General features: G+C 43.3%; 1 long non-coding RNA gene across 3 annotated transcripts in view; it reads right to left on the reverse strand.

Annotated features, from left to right (window-relative positions):
- Nucleotides 1-890: 890 nt before the first annotated feature.
- The window catches only part of LOC129540890 (uncharacterized), a 52,063-nt gene continuing 38,624 nt past the window's right edge, over nucleotides 891-14,329 (reverse strand). Inside the window, exons 3-5 of one of the 3 annotated variants that reach the window (XR_016037218.1) lie at nucleotides 11,640-11,827; nucleotides 4,564-4,629; nucleotides 891-1,121 (exon numbers count right to left, since the gene is read on the reverse strand). This is a non-coding gene — a long non-coding RNA (uncharacterized LOC129540890). Of the gene's footprint in view, nucleotides 1,135-4,563; nucleotides 4,630-11,639; nucleotides 11,828-14,329 lie in introns of all 3 variants that reach the window. The other 2 variants (XR_008682722.2, XR_016037217.1) reach the window with 2 other exon arrangements.

Below are 14,329 nucleotides of genomic sequence, written 5' to 3' on the forward strand. Positions count from 1 at the left end.
TTGCCCTTCTGGTAAGGTGACTGTCCCCACCCGGCTGCCCTCCTGGGTTCTTAGCATGGCTCTCCTGTAAGAACGCTGTTGTCTGCACAGAGGGTACAGGCTTTCCATCTGCCCCAGAGCCTCAGCAATAAGTAATGTCTGAAAATGAAACGTCCCCCTTCCTAACTCTGTCTCAGATTTTGTCATTAATATAGTTAGCATGATTTAGTATACCAGACACAAATACATATAACCATACACAGTCAGGACGGCTTATGGCTCTGTGCAGCTCAGAGTCCTTGGTGACAGAAATCTTTCTTGCTTTAGTCTGCAGCCCATCTCTCTGGAAAGCTCAAACATGAGTTCATCAGGCTGGACATTTTAAAAATTATCAAATTATTATATAATCAATGTAGGAAAAAAATAAGTAAGATAACATAAATCCTGGTATATAAGAGTTTAATATTTTTCAATATATACATATACATATGTTTATATAAAACATTGCTTTATATTGGGTTTATAAGAGAGGGGGTTCAAAATTTACTTCATATAGAATTTTAGCCTGCTTCTCTTACTTAGCAAAATACCATAAATACCTCTTTATGTTATCAGTCTGATTAGCTTGCCAGGCTCCTCTGTCCATGGAATTCTCTAGGCAAGAATACTGGAGTGAGTTGCCATTCCCTGCTCTAGGGGATCTTTCTGACCCAGGGATTGAACCTAGGTCTCCTCCATTGCAGGCAGACACTCTACCATCTGAACCACCAGAGAAATCCCTTAGTGGCTACAGATTGTTTCATTTATGGGTGTACCATAACTTACCTTATCATTTTGGAACCATGGGGTGGCGTTTTGGGGGTCTCTGAAAAGCTCCCAATCCTCCTTTATGTCTCAGCACAAAAAGAATTCAGTGAGACGCAAAGTGATAGATTAAAACTGATTTATTAGAAAAGGATGTTTGTGAGGCTGACAAGTGGGCAGGCGAGAGGATGCCATGCTCCAGGAACTTACTTGGCTCCAGTTTTACAATCAAAGGACAAGTGGGGAAGTGGGGGAGATCTTCTTTGTCTTTCTTCAGTAGATGTCATGTTTCCATCATCAATTCCTCCTTCAGGTTGGGCAGGGGAGTTTTCTTGTTCCTACAAAATCAAGCTAGGTCCACAAATTATTGTTTTTTATGTGTATAGAGAGCATGTCCTAACTTACTGAACTCACTGGGCAGGATGTTATGTCTTATGCCACCATTGTTTCATTGTTTGGGGGCATGTCCCTTGCTTCTATTGCATGGTTTTGTTGCTAAGCAGGCCTGCTTGGTTTTGTGGTTAAGTAAACCTGCTTTCTTGAGTAATCATTAACTTACAGGGGTCTTCCATATTTTTCTTTTTACAATCCCCTAGTAGGATTAACTATTTAATCACCTACTCTGTCCCTATCATTTTCCCTAGAGATCGATATTTCCATTAACTCATGATCTAATAATATAATAAAAATACAGCAGTAAACTTATACTGTGAGTCAAATATAGGCACATATGTATGACAGATGAGAAGCTTCTTAAAAGTTGTGTGCTTGTTTTCCAAATTTGTGCCCTGGAGTACCCACCTCAGAACAGGTAACCATCTATAATTTTATATATAAATATATAAATAATGAGGGCTTCCCTGGTGGGTCAGTGATAAAGAATCCTCCTGGAATGCAGAAGGCTCAGGAGTTGTGGGTTCGATCCCAGAGTTGGGAAGATCCCCTGGAGGAGAGCATGGGAACCCACTCCAGTATTCTTGCCTGGAGAATCCCACGAACAGAGGAGCCTGGTAGGCTACAGTCCATGTGGTCACAAAGAGTTGGACATGACTGAAGTGACTTAGCATGCCTGCATATAAATAATGATAGTTTTGGAGAGCATGGAACTGCTGGGGTCCTGTTGGCACTCAGCCTTTGTTCCTCCACTTGAGAAGTTCCTACAGGGAATGTCTGTGAACATCAGCATGTGCTCTGAACAGATGGTCTACACTCTTGTTCTCATTAACACTCAGCCTGATCTCAGCTAAATCTAAAAGCACATCTTCTAAGATCCCCATGGCTGAGGCTTGGAGTAGAGTTTTGACTCAGGGCTTCAGAAGATACTCTGGTGCTAAATCACCCCCTAAGGAAGGCAGTTTCTCATTCAGGGGCTGTGTCACATGTGGGCTGGAACAGAACTCACTATTCAGCTTAAAGTTCCAGACCTCACCTGTATCAGAGCACAAGGAATGGAGATCAGGAAAGGCCCCTGGACTGAGTATCAGCCAAGTGCACACACCTACAGTATGTGACCAAGAACCGTGTCCACCATCTCCCACTGGCACACCTCTGGGCTGTGTAGACATCCCTATTATCCAAGATCCCACATACTACCCTTCTTTCTTCTTCAGTTAATAAGTCAAAAGTTGGCTAAGAGGAGAGGGTGGTCAAGGATACCATGACCCCCCCCCCCACAAAGAAGTCTTCACGAATGTGGTAACGTCACTATATTCTGGTTGGAAACAGGGTAGCAGAATGCCAATTCCTACTGCAAACCCCAGGATAAAAGTGAAAGCTTATTTCCAGCTCACAGGTGACAGAGCCCTTCATGTGAAACACCCTTTCCTTGGTGGGGGGTGGAATGGGGGAGGGATGAGTTAGCTCTGAGGTATCTTCTGACACCCTGAGTCACTCGACTCCGGGAATTATGGGTGTGGACCTGACTGGGAACTCGCTGGCTCCTTTTCAGTGTTCCTTGGACCCACCCTAAGCATCTGAGGGACCTGGCAGAGGCCCATGTCATCTGGGCTAGGCCTCAGTTGTAGGCGCTTGGTAGACAAGCTTTTGACCTAGTAGATTGCTCTGTTTCTGAGCCCATAAGGGAATCCCAGAGGCTCAAGAAACTCCAGCACCACCTTGGACTGGCCTCACTTTCTGGCCCCACCATACAGCCAAAAGATCAGGATGAATGAAGGAGTTCATGAACAAGGAAACCACTGCCTCCCTTCCTCTGCAAAAGCAGAACTTGGCAGTGTCCCTCTGCCAGGGCAAGTGATGGCTTGCAGGACTTAAGGAGAAGGTACAGATGAGAAAGTTGGACCATATAGAAGTCTGTGCATCAAAAAATTGATGCTTCCAAATTGTGGTGTTTGAGAAGACTCTTGAGAGTCCCTTGGACAGCGAGGAGATCAAACCAGTCAATCCTAAAGGAAATAAACCCTGAATATTCATTGAAAGGACTGATTCTGAAGCAAAAACTCCAATGCTTTGGCCATCTGATGCCAAGAACTGACTCACTGGAAAAGACCCTGATGCTGGGAAAGATTGAAGGCAAAAGGAGAAGGGGGCAGCAGAGGATGAGATGGTTAGATGGCATCACTGACTCAAAAGACATGAATCTGAGCAAACTCCAGGAGACAGCAAAGGAGCCTGGCAGGCTGCAGTTCACGGGGTCACAAAGAGCTAGACATGACTTAGCGACTGAACAACAGCAACAAGATGTCCAGGAAGTCCTGAGGACACCCACAGCAGGGAGACAATGGCCTGCAGTCAGCATCCTGGACCAGATTCAGGAGACCCCCCAGGCTCAACCCATAGCAGCCACACCAGTGCCCCTCAGTTTCCCTACCTCAGCAATGGGAAGAAGAGCCACAACTCCCACACATTGTTTATAAGACAATAAAGATCTAAAACATTTTCACTGAAACACTGTCAGCTGTAATCCACAACTTGAGTCCTCCCTGCTGACTTGGGGGCTGGTGAGTAGCCTTTCCCACTGTAATTGTGGGTGGTGATCGATGTGATCAGCAAAATTATTTAAAAATTAAGTTGAAATTCAATTTTTGTGCAGGAGCTCAGAAAGAAATTAAGATGGGAAGTGTAGGGAGTATGTCCTTGAGAGGAAAGGAGAGAACTGAGTCTTGAATGAGTCACTGGCCTTGGGCTATTGCAGTAAGAAGGGCAAATATTTTAGATATAACATCAAAGGGGTTCTTAGAAAAAGCTTGCCTCTGCTGGTAAGTCTTGCATTTATTTATTGGCTCAGTCATAGGTATATTTTATATGTAGACCCTGCTACTGTTGCTTGCGTAGTGGGAGAAGAGAAACAGAAAGCAAGGTTTTAGAGTACTTGGCCAAGGCCTTGAAGGCCTTACTTTAGAGACGCAGTGTGGTTGGTAAATGTGCACTGAAGTGACAACTGCCTGGGTTCAAATCTGCAGTTTACTTGCTCCATGACGCTGGGCAAGTTACTTAATCTCTCTGAACTTCAGTTTTCTCATTGATAAGACAAAAATAATGATAGTAATTCTTTCAATAGGCCATTGTGGGGAATAAGTGATCTAATACTTGAAAAGTACTTAGAACAGACCCTGAGACATAGTAGTCCTCAAAAACATTTTTAATTATTGCTTCCTAGAAAGGGAGTATAAGGATGGGTGGTGTGGTCATCCAAAATTAGCAGATTATTCCATGCATTACAAAGTCATATCTAACCTTTGCTTTTTCCTAATATATGTAATGAAATCACTTGCTCCACTTCTTACTTTTGTCATTTTTAGGCCATGTCAGTTTCATTGTTACCTGCAAACGTGGATCCTTGCTGTGAACTCTCTGACCTTAAGATCTTTGCCAGCAAACAAAATCCTCCTGAAAAAAAGATAAAAAGGCAAGACTCTAAAATCCTGACCCCATAGCAACCCCCTCTCAGGCTCTGAATTTAAATGGAGTAGGGAAGGCAGTTTTGTATGCCTGTCATGTTTGGTGAAGGTATATGGTGATAAGTGGCTGCATGTGTTGTGGGATTCCAGAGCTCCAGAGGTCACTGTGCTCTGACTCCCGGGGGATCTGCAAGTAACCGGGAGTGGTCCCCCACCTCATGGTAATGGCACATCCCAAGGCACCCCCCCCACTCGGGACTCACAGTCTCTTCAAAGCACCGTGTTATTGCCAGATTGTTGGATTGTCTGGTTTGGGATCTTGAGAGACAAAGCAGATGGACTTGGTCCAGAGTCCCCTTACTTCTCAGTGTGCTGATGTTAGTGACCACATATGTGGTGCCACCGTTCCCTGAGCACTGCCTAGAGGGGCTCATAGACACACTAACCCTATCAATTCTATCAGTTATAATCGGGGGTTGAGGAGGACTAAACCAAACCCAATTACGAAAAATTATAGCCTATTCATCAATTGCCCACATAGGCTGAATAACAGCAATTTTACCATATAATCCCACTATAACACTACTACACCTAATTATTTACATTATTATAACTTCCACCATATTCCTATTATTTATAGCTAACTCAACTACCACTACCCTATCACTATCACACACATGAAGCAAAGCACCCATCATAACCGCCCTAGCCCTTGCTACCCTCCTATCAATAGGAGGACTTCCTCCACTCATCAGGCAAAGCTGCTCAGAAAAACATCCTACCTGATGGATGGGGGCCAGGAGGGAAGAGGGCAATGGGGCCAGCAAAACTCTTTCTCTGGAGATAAGTGAGGACAGCCTATGCCAAGCAGGAGTCCTGAATACATTTTCCTGGCAATGCCCAGCCGCCACGCATTGCCTCTGACTAATCATACTTACTGGGTTTACATACCCAACCCCCCTCTATTACAGGTAGTCCTATAAACAGAGAACCAATCATTTCAATTAATGACTCTATACATATGCCTTCTCCCTAGAACATTAAAGGGCCCTCACACTCTGGGGAGGAGGGAAAACTAATATTTCTTTAGGCTATGATATCCTTCCCTTGTGCATGGGCCCAGCAGAATTAAGCGTAAACGTCAGCCGACAAACTTGGGCTTTCGCCCTGCCTCCCAAAAAGGATTTTCAGAAGTTGCTTAGACTATTTACTGCTCTTTCTTTGTCTGTGAACCATGTTTATACTACTGAGACTTTAGGGAAAGAGTTAGGGAAAGAACAAAGTACATTATGCAAAGGGTTTCCTTATAAAAACTTTACATATACTCCTGTTCCTTGCGACAAATGTCAAACCATATCAAGAAAATTAATGTTTGTGGCTAATCATACAATTGTTGATTGGGGACCCCATGGTATGTGGTTATCTGACTGCTCAGATGATGTTAAGGACACTGTGTGTGATATGAAAGGTCACTGACACTACGATGGAACATTACCATGACAAAGGACTTCTTGGGTGGCTTGACAGTGGACTAGCCCCACCTCATCCTAGGATCATCCTCGATAAACAGAGTGGGCCTGAACAATGGGACATTTGGAAACTTGGTGCGAGCACCGGAAAAATTTGGAACTTGGACCGGACATTTCACAGAGAACTGTCATGGTCATAGTAACTATTTCTTTCGCTATAATCAGTCATATTTTATACAGGCCTGTGTCCCACTCCCTTTTGTTATAGCCATAGGAAATTTACAATTTAATAAGACTTTACGTTCTGTAACTTGTATTAATTGCAAACTATATACTTGTCTTAACTCCTCTATTTCTTTAAGCTACTCAATTTTGTGTTACTCCTGTTCAATTCAATCATAGTGTCTACAGCTGGGAACAAATCAAATTTCATTTACAAAATGTACATGATAATGCCTCTCTGAATGTACAATTACTGCAAAAGGAAATCTTTAAAACTTTTTTTAAACGTCTGCCCTCTTCCACTAATTTGAAAACTTTAGTTGAACAAATTATCCGGGCTAGACCCACGAAGATAGTTTCAAAGTATTACCCACAGCATCGGGTCTGGAATTGTAACTTCGGTGATTGTCTTGATAATTAAATTTGTTGTCACTGTCATAAGGTTGGTTAATACTAACCAAACGCATTTGGTCAGGACCTTTTTTTTTTTTTTTTACAAATATAATAAAATAGGGGGAATTGTCAGGAAGCGTCTAACAGGAGGTTTCCTGTGTGCTGTTTTGAATCTGTCAGGAATTCTCTGTTCCTTATTAATTCCTGAATATTCAGGAATTAAGAGGAGAGGCAAGCCATTCCCGGGGGCTGAGTAATTCAGACATTTCCTTCGTTAGTTTTTCTATATGGTGATAAGTACCCTCTTCCTTTTTATGAACCATATAGTAAAAGTGATTATTTACAACCCTCTCTCTTTCATATGGATGACCTCATGTTTCCTTGATAACTTGTAAGTTTTGATTTTATCTCTGCTGAAAATAGCTATCTTGTAAATGGCAAGCCACTCCAGTACTCTTGCCTAGAAAATCCATGGATGGAGGAGCCTGGTAGGCTGCAGTCCATGGGGTCGCTAAGGATTGGACACGACTGAGCGACTTCACTTTCACTTTTCACTTTCACACATTGGAGAAGGAAATGGCAACCCATTCCAGTGTTCTTGCCTGGAGAATCCCAGGGACGGGGGAGCCTGGTGGGCTTCCGTCTATGGGGTCACACAGAGTCGGACACGAAGTGACTTAGCAGCAGCAGCAGCAGCAGCAAGACAGTATATATACCTACACAACCTTGAATAAAACACCTTTGCTCCATCAAAAAAACAAAAACAAAACCCTTTATGCACTGTACAGTGGCCATGTTATAGTTCTGACAAAGACAGAATTCTAGGGATAGGAAGGAAACAAAGAAAGGACCTGGATTCCTAAGGACTTGGCTCCAGTGACTCTGGTTTCCTTATGAAAAGTTAAGGTAGGGATGCTCAGTTACCAAAACCTGGGTCTCAAATCTGTTCTTCCAAATACCATGACCCATCAGTCTGGTGCAGATAAACCCACCTCAGACAGAGCTACAGCGTGAACTCTAATCCTTTCACACAATTTGGAGCCACCTGCTGCTCTGTGCCCTTAGGACCAAGCGTCCAAGGTGGGGAGCCACTGCTTACAATGTGCCATCCCTCTGGGGGTAGCTTTTTGTTGTTGTTCAGTTGCTAAGTCATGTCTTACTCTTTGCAACCCCATGGATGGCAGCATGCCAGGCTCCTCTGTCCTCCACTGTCTCCTGGAGTTTGCTCAACTTCATGTCCATTAAGTCAGTAATGCTATCTGACCATCTTATCCTCTGCCTCTCCCTTCTCCTCCTGACTTCAATCTTTCCCAGCTACGGGTATCTCTTTCCCCTAAATCACAGCACAGACAATGACCACTGAAGGAAAACGCGCCAATTAAGTCCACAGTGATTTCAACTCTTACTCTCATATGTTGGCTTGTCTGCCTTGGAGGATTTGACCTAGTTGAGTGGAAAGAATAACAAATATTTTTAGAGTACTTGATTCGGTTTACATGGAAAATTGCTGTTTTTCTGTAGGTCAAAAGGAGTCCAATATCAGCAACTTAATATTGTTCAACTTTATGCAAATCTTGCTGATTGACTCAATCTATTAATCATCAATTAATCCAACCAGCTGGATAGTTAGCCAGGGAAACAAAACTAACTCATGAAGCAATTATATTAATAGGACTAAGGTATGTAGTGATGGGATTGCACAAAGCAAACTTTCCATGTGTTACTGAGGTCACTAAACTCTTAAAGTGGCAGAGCCAGGTGGGTGGTCATGTCCTTCTAAATGCCTCTGTTCCTCCAGTTGGTAGCCCAGTTGGCTCCTGATGGAGCCTGGAGAATGGGTGGGACTTGGATGGGCAGAGGGGAAAGGAAGGAGATTCTGGATGGAGCAGCATGGTACACACTGGGTCCAGCTCCACTCAGCAAACCTGGGATGGTGAGAGAAAACAACCTGAGGGAGCAGAGGAAGTGTCTAGGCAGTGTGGGTTGGAGAGAGAAAGTGGGGTCCAATTTTGGAGGGTCTTAAAAAATAGGCAGGAAAATTTGCCTTTTTAAAATCATCAGTCCTAGTGTAATCCTTATGCTGGAAGGAACTGAAGGAGATCTATCCTAGCCCACAGATTTTAGACAAGAAAGATGATTCTTGTGTTTTTTTAATTGGAGGATAATTGCTTTACGATGTTGTGTTAGTTTCTGCTGTGCAACAAAGTGAACCAGCTCTCTATATGCATATATTCCCACTCTCTTGGACCTCCCTCCCATCCACCCTGCCCCACCCCTCTAGGTCGTCACAGAGCATCAAGCCGAGCTTCCTGTGCTTTATAGCAGGTTCCCACTAGCTAGCTATTTTACACATGGTAGTGTATATATGTCAATTCTAATCTTCCTGGGCAGGAATAGAAATGCAGACGTAAGAGAATGGACACGTGGATGGGGGGTGGGGAGAAGGAGAAAGTGGGATGAATTGGGAGATGCTATAATACTTTCTTAATTTTATAAAACAAATAACTGAAGCTCAGAGATTGGGTTAGAGATGGAGGGTGAGCTAGAATCATGATTTCTTGCTTCCTTGTCTGTTACTTGTTATACCTCATCACATTGAACTTAACTTGCCCTTCAGATTAAGAAATAACTGTTATGCCTAACAAGCTGTCTTATTTATAGTTTGCTACTATTTAAAACTCTTCCACATTTCTAAAGTGGCAGAAAGGAATCATAGGTTCTTAAGGAGAGGTTCTTGGCAGCGATATAATAAAAGTGTTTTAGAAAGATTAGCCTATTTAGCACTCTAAATAGATCAGAAAAGAGGGAGAGACTGGAGTTAGGAAAAAGGACAAATCAGTGACACTTCAGAGGTGCACTAGATATGGAGTCTGGAGAAAAGGCAAGAATTATAGGTGATGCCAGAAGAGTGGTGATCCATGGACAGAACTAAGGAGGACCAGACTGAGAGCCAGCTCTGGATGGGGAAAGATGTTAAGTTTAGGGAAGGGAGGCTGAAGTTTAGGAGGAAGTTGGAGATACAAGACTAGACTTCTCGGTGTGATTGATACTGGAAACAAAGATTTAGAAGTCACTAATGCTGAGATAAAGATGGAAACCCTGAAAATGGATGAGTTCATCAAGGGTGAGAGTCTTGTGAGAATACAAAAGTCTTTTGGCAGAGATGGCAATATTCCTCCCCAATCCATTTCTCCTTCATAGCATAGAGTTGTTGCTGGGGAAGGGGCTTCCCAGCCATGAACTATATTTTCCAACTCCCCTTGCATCTAGAACTGGCCATATGATTAGTTCTCTCCTACAGAGAATGAGCAGAAGTCACTTCCAGGCAAAAGTCTTAAAACAGATATGCCTTCTCCATTCTCTTTTTCCCCTTTGGCTGGTGGGATGCAGGTAACATTGAGGGCGATGGTGAGGTCATCGAATGGAAGGATCCTGGGGCCCTGGGTAGGGGAAGTCCACCTGGAAATAGGAAAAGCCATTGTGCACTAAAATGTGAGTAAGAGCTAGGCTTCTTTTGTGACTGGGTCATTATAGTTTTGGGAATTATTTTGTTATTGAAGTTTGGCCAACAACAAGGGCTCTTAGGGAATGTCAGGGCAAAGGGGATAGAGAAGTAGAATATTCAGCTAAGGAAAGAAGATGAGTGATTAGAGAAATTGAAGGCAAACTCCCAAAGCACAGTGTTAGAGAAACCAAGGGAGGAGCAAACTTGAGCAGAAAAGAAGTGTCAGGGGTGTTAAATGTCAAACGACAGGAGAAGAGGATTGATAAGCAGGGCAAAAAACATCAGACCTAGCATTAAGAAGACTGTTCACAACCTTCCAGAAACAAATTACAGACACAGGCAGGCATTTCAGGGACGACCCAAGATCACGTGGCCAGTATTCACTTTCTTTCCACTTGTTTTGCTGCTGGGCTTCTCTCTCCTGGCTCTGAAGGAGCATGAACTTCAGAACATCCCCAAAGGACTACACAGCACAGTCCAAAGCCAATGGAAAAGTGACGTGAACCCTGCCATTATGTAATGCAGTAGAAGAGCCCCTCGACTGGGCTGCTTTACAGGAACCAACTCCTGGGACGCATCTGGGACTGCGAGCCCAACAGGACAAACGGGAGGAATTTTTGTTTGTAAGAGGAAAGGAAAGAAAGAATTCTAGTCTTGACCCAGACTGACTGCAGTGTCCTGCCTGGGAAGCAGCAGGTGGGGGTCCTCCTGCGTGTGTTGCAACCAGAGGTGGAGGGCGCACAGCACCTGCAGGTCAGAGGCAGGGGCCAGTGGGGGCAGGGGCCAGTGCTGAGCAGGAGTTAAGACAGGCCAGCCTCCAGCCGGCTTTCTGTATTTGGGGAGTCTGCAGGAAAACAGGCCAAACTGTGCGGTCTGCTTTCGCCTGCCTTATTTAGTTATATTAGTTTAAATGAAATACAAAAACAAAACAAAACAAATCCCCAGGAACATTTAAAGTGGTTTTCTGCTCACCATGAGGTCAGCCTGAGCTTTGGAATCAGACCAGGGTTCCGGTCTTGACTTGCTCCACATGATGCCAAGGGTGGGATGTGCCCAAGGGTGGGATGCGGGGGCTCTATCCTCATTGTCATCTGACCCCCGCAAGCCACCCCAGAGACAAAATGAAAATAGTGACACACATATCCATCCTGCAAAATGTGACTAAATGCATCATTAGAAAATGCAAAAGAGGCAAACGCAGCTTTAGGGTAAGTCTCCAGGTGTTCATTCAACATGGTTGTTACCCCTGAGCCCCTCTTATGTCAAAACTCTGAGGCCTCCGTTGACTCCATGAATGAATATCTTCTTGTTCTTGGTAAGTTGTCTAGACTCCTTGGTCTCCAGTCCTTTGTCCAGGAGGTGACCTCCCAGGGTGGTGGTGAGGACTGCATGAGATGACAGAGGACCCACCTGTTTGCTTCCACTCCCCACTTTTCCTGACAGAAGCTTGGTCCCGCTTCTAAAGTAGTCTCTGCTACTGTGTGCGCTGGGAGCTGTAGAGGACAGGAGAAAGCGGACCTTGCCTCTCTTGGGTCCTTGACTTGTCTGGATGGAGCCCAATATTTGGAGCAGCTGAGTTCTCACAGTTCAACATTTTCCTTGTGGGAGAAGCAGAGTCACTCAACCAATCAAAAAAACCAGAAACCTCAAGGGCAAAACTCCAAAACCAAGATCATTAAAATATGGATCACAGGTCCATCCAATTACCCAATATCCCACCCAATATCAGAGTTTCTCCCACAGCCTCCTCTATTGGGTGATCAGCCAGGATCTTGGCTGTGAAACCGCCTGTGAAGCAGCCAGGTGTTTCACAGCTTAACTTATGTGGTGTCCACTTTACTGCCAATCAACCTTATGTTGAGCCAAATCCACTATTTTGTAACTTCTTCCAGCTGACCTTTGTTCTGCATTTTTGGAGCAAACCAGAATAAATATAATCCCTTGTCCATATTACCACTGTTGAAATATCTTATTGCAGTTAACAGGTCTTCCCCATTCCCCATCCACATCACCTCTTTTTCAAAGTTAACTAAGCGACTAAGCAAGACACTCCCTCAACATGATACATAGGCTTTTAGCATCCTATTCATTTACTTTTGAACTTGCTCTTATTCAGCAAGGTGTAATGGGAAGAACCTTTTGTATTCTATTACAAGTTAATCACTAAAGAGATGTGGCCTATAAGCTTACATTAGACATAATGGCCCATCTCTGAGAACCCTGCCTGCCAGGTAACAAGCATTAAGTTAAAATACCTTTGTTTAGCTCACAGGAAACATCCTGACCAGGCCAGCCTATGATTGACTCTGGAGGCTGATCAGAATCAGGAAATGTTTGCCTTTGCTCCCTCCCCTTTGAGTATAAAAGAAGCCTGAATTCTAACTGAAGCAAGATGCTTCTTTGGGGTGTGAGTCTACCATCTTCTCGGTTTGCTTGCTTTCCAAATAAAGTCACTATTCCCTGCCCCAAACTCATCTCTCAATCTATTGCCTGTCATGTGGCAAGCAGTATGTGATTGGATTCAGGAACAAAAGAACTTTTGAGATTTTATCAACATTAGGGGCCACAAGTGAACCCAATGCTCCCAGATGCAGCTCATACAAGGCAGAGTGTAATAAGAGTACTGCCAACATTGATTTGCATATTAATGTAGCCTTTTTTTTTTTTTTAGCAGCAAGCACAGTGTTGGCTCATATCCAGTTTGGGTCAACTAAATGTTGGCTTTTACTTCTGATGTTAAACAGCTCCAGACTAACTGCCCTGGTAGAAACTTGCCTAAGTTTCTTCTAAAGTACTTGTGAAGCCACAGAAAGATAAAAATCACATTTACCACCAAAGGCTGAGACCAACAGAAAACTGGTTACCAAAGTCTAGAAGGAATTTGCACTTAATTTTAAATGATCAGGGGAAATAACTGGCTATCAGTCTGACCTTTTTGCTCAAGAAACAGAGGACCTCTGACCATTTAAAAGAAAGCAGGATGAGATTTTGTTCTTCTTGGCTGTTCCATCACCCTAAATAGAGACCTGGGGTCCACATCACAAGAAATCTGGCAGCTATTCCTTTACCACGTGGGTGTGACATTTTAAACTGATATAAACATTGTTTGCCTCCTCCATCTTTCAACATTCATTCAGAGACTATTTCTAAGTGTATGAGACCGGGGGTGTTGGACTCATTGAGTTCTCAAAGGAATAATCCTGAGAAATAAAATGCTGTGCCTGGTGATATAAACAAGTGTCCCAGGAGCAACACGCAATGAGGAAGGTATCAAAGACCCAGACTTAGAGGTAGAAACTCAGCTCAGCAGAACCTGACTATAGGAATGCTAGTTAAATTATCAGAATTGAGCAGACACCCGATTCTCATCAACTCATAGGTCTGAGAAGATTCCATCATTGCACTAGTGTCCAATCAATAGAACCAAATAAAGCCTACACATCATGTCTGTGGGTGAATCTGAAACTAACTCTTTCTCTTTTCATTCAAAAATGAGTAATCAGAAAAAGAAAAAAACTGTCACTGGAAACATGAAGAACCATTACACAGAAGAAGATCAGATCAAGAACATTCCTCTGAAAATGGCCTCCTGCAGGGGAACCAGAAAACATTTTTCAGAAAACTGTGTAATATCCTCCAAAAGACTCAAGAAGACATGGCTTCTAGGAAAGAGGGGCAGATAGTCACAAAGAGACAAAAGATGGGATGCAAAGACAGGACTGAGGTGAACAGCAATGAGAGCTAGGATGGGTAAATAAGAAAATCAATAATACCAAAAACACAGTTTCATGTTAAAAATATATATATCATGAGTACATACACTGGAATGAGTAAAAAGCAGCACTAGCCCTGTGGAAAAGTAAGCTCGTGTTCTGGAACCCACACCTGAGATATTCTTCTATAATATAAAGAAAAACGAGGAAATAAAATGATAGGCGAGAAGATGGTAGACTCAGAGGGCAGGAAACGTGATTCAACCTAAAAAGTATGATAAGAACAAGAACAAGAGGAACTGAGACAAATCAAAGACACCACTGAAAATTGCTTTCTTGTTATGAGAAATACTTGAGTATGCAGACTGACAAGACTCATGATGTGCT

Source organism: Moschus berezovskii, chromosome 4 (genome assembly GCF_049115385.1).
Source record: "Moschus berezovskii isolate FMDL1 chromosome 4, NW_MosBer_1.0, whole genome shotgun sequence".
Lineage (NCBI taxonomy): Eukaryota > Metazoa > Chordata > Mammalia > Artiodactyla > Moschidae > Moschus > Moschus berezovskii.